The following is a 3,397-nucleotide window of genomic DNA, read 5'->3' as shown; positions in this document are numbered from 1 at the left end:
TTAGATCATCCAACTTGGGAAATTTTGAATCCATGTTGGGAAAAAGAAAAGAAAGAAATGAGGAGTTTTGGATGGATAATTGAAAATAAAATAAAAGAATTTAAAATGAATAGTTTAGAAATTAGTCAAACAATACCAATATCAATTATACCGCCTTGGATTTTACCAGAAGCAATAGTAGATATGTCTATAATGGAAAAGAAACAAGATAAATCTTACATCATAGATAATTATTCAGTACAGTTATATTTAAACAGTTATTATCAATATATTCAAATTTATACAGATGCATCAATAATAAATGGGAAAATAGGAATAGCCTTTGTAGTACCAGAATTCAATATAAAAATAGGAAAACGAATTACAGACGGGTTATCAGTATACACAGGAGAAATGTGGCAATATTATTAGCATTACAATGGGTAGAAGACATACAGCCATTAAAAACAATAATATGTCAGGATTTGAGCTCTGCATTAAGTTTAAAGTATAATCACTCAGATAGTAGGATGGACATTCTATTAGAAATATTTCAATCTGTAGAGACTCACACAGAGAGAGAAACAGCAGTTAGACAATTTTAGCGGAGAGGGCCGATCATATATCCCTTTGAAACCTCACGCTGAAGCAGGCTAGATACTATGTCTGGCTCGAGGAGCGCGGATTGGAGATTGGGGCAAACAAGCGTGGGCATGGGAGGAGCACAGACACCTATGCGGAACCCTTGGGAAAGGCCGGTTAGTAGGAAGTCAACGAAGGCGGAGTCGGGGTTGGATCGAAGAAGGTAGGCCAGTTCGGAGATTACGATAGGGGTGGAAAGATGGCTGGAAATCAGGGTTTGGATCTGCGGTGCCCTTTGCTGGGAGGACACCGGCGGGGACAGGTGAACTTGGGATGTGCTCCTTTGCAGAAGCTGCACACATGGAGAAAATGGCATTGAGGGAAGGTACAGACTCCCTCGTTAAAATTATTACAAATGGGAGCGTTAGGGTTAGGGCTGTGACGAGAAGCCAAACGAACGCTCCTGCGCGTCGGACCGAGGGGAGGAGGATTGGGATCAGCAGGGCGGCTGGTAGGAGAGGTAAGGAGATCGTCTGAATCAAAATCTGACATGATCACGCGAGCGACAGAGGTCTTGTTTGAAGCACAACTGAAGCGGGTAGATCTGTGGTTGCTTCGCATTTTGAAGGATCTCTTGTCGGGCGATTGGATCGAGGTAGAGGGGTGGTGCGTTCTGATTGGCTGGGGTGAAGGCGTGGTGATAGGGGATGCCGGAACAGTCTTACGGGTTGTATTTCCGCCTAGGGCTTCATTTCATATATTATTCAGATTACAAAATATGGGTTTGGTACTTACGTTTGTGTGGGTTCCAGCACATATTGGAGTAGAAGAAAACGAGAGGGCAGATAAAATGGCAAAGAGGGAAATTCAAAATACTATCAGTTTTACAGTTAAAACAAGTAAATCTGAGGGAAAGAGTATAGTTAAACAAAAACTGATAGAAGAATGGCAAAAAAGGTGGGAAGGAGGAAGAACAAGAAGATGGTTTTATAAAATTCAGAAGACAGTAGGGGAAAAAAGAAATGAAAGAAGAAATAGAAAGGAGGAAAGAGTGATAGCAAGGTTGAGATTTGGAAATACAGGACTTAATTATACACTTTTTAAAATACAAAAGCATAATACTGGCAAATGTGATTATTGTGGAAAATACAAAACCGTAGAGCATGTTACATTAGAATGTCATAAATATAGAAAATAAAGAAGATATATGAGGAGAGAGTTAAAAAAATTAAGGAAAATGTTTATTTAACAGATATTTTGAGGAAGAATTTGGGGAGTAAACATATTCAGATAATTATTAGGTTTTTAAAGAAAATTAAATAATTTCATAGAATTTGATTATAGTAGGTGTGTTTGTGAATGTGTGTCTATATATACATAGATATATAGACCATCACGAACCACGCTCCATATCAGTAGGTGGCGGTAATGCACGCCTTCCGTTGTTTGTCAACCGCCATAAAACATCACAGAAGAAGAAGGTAGTGAAAAATTAAGTGGAATTGCCCTTTAGCCATTTCCTGAATCGGAAGCCAGAATCGGAAGCCAACTTCAGCTTTGTACCCAACGTCAGCTTTTATTTTAAAAGGAGCTCTTGAAGGAGAGCGCCGGGCAGATAAAATGGCAAAGAAGGCAACACAAAGTGACATAAATTTTAAAGTTAAATAAAGTAAATCTGAAATAAGAAGTATAATCAAAGAAAGGCTGAAGAGATGGGAGAGAGATAGCAAAGGAAGGTGGTTTATAAGATTCAAAGGGTGGTAGGAGAAACAAGAGCTGGAAGAAGAAAGAGTAATAACAACACTTAGATTTGGGCATACAGGACTTAATTACACACTTTTTACAATACGCAAACATAACACAAGGAAATGTGATTATTGTGGACAGAATGAAACAGCAGAACACGTCAGAAATATGAACAAGAAAGAAGAGTTATGATAAGACAGTTTGAGAATATTAAAGAAAAACTGAATATAATAGACACACTGCAAAGGAACTTGGGGGGCAAACATATAGAAATTAAAATAAGATTTTTGAAAAAAACAAAACTGTTTAATAGAATTTGAGTTTCCTGTAAAACATAAAGAAATAAGCAATAGGAATTAAACATCTCGAACCACACTCCATACCAGTAGGTGGCGGTAATGCACACCTCAAGTTGTTTGCCAACCGCCATTAAACGCCATAAGAACAAGAAGAAGGAGAGCACCATAGACATGAATACGTAGACCCCTCGTTGAGTGGGCTGGCCCGTGGCAGCGATACGTCAGCGCGTCTAACACGAGGAAACGGACTAAACTTCATAAAGCACCGATCTACAAAGTGTTTTAAGTTAATGCCTGTCATTTATACACACTAATATATTTGGAAAACAAACGGACACCGTTTGTAACTTTTAACGCGATTACTAAAAACGTTTACTCCTTAAAGTTTTTATGGTAAGCACCAAACCAACATGCATTCATTTGAGTGTTTAGAGCTACTAACATGTGTAACACTATTACTGTGGTGATAAGTATAGAAATATTTAACATTTAATCTGTGTCTGTCATAACCACATCCTGAAATGTAGATGCAATGTGGATTTTCTGAATAAAGAGCACAAACATTCACATTTAACTGATTTTGATTAATTGTTTTTATATTGAAATCGATGAACATTTATACACTAATATATTTATACAGGGGGTGGGGGTATTGAACATTTATCTATATCTATACAGGGGGCATTAATGAACCTATGTCCTTTTTACACACACACACACACATATATATATATATACATAAACATTCCCTTCTCACCCTCCACGGGTGGTCTTTGTTTCATCCTCTGAGC

Source organism: Kryptolebias marmoratus, linkage group LG2, assembly GCF_001649575.2.
Source record: "Kryptolebias marmoratus isolate JLee-2015 linkage group LG2, ASM164957v2, whole genome shotgun sequence".
Taxonomy (NCBI): Eukaryota; Metazoa; Chordata; class Actinopteri; order Cyprinodontiformes; family Rivulidae; genus Kryptolebias; species Kryptolebias marmoratus.
The sequence above is the reverse complement of the archived record's forward strand: the minus strand, read 5'-3'. Positions refer to the sequence as shown.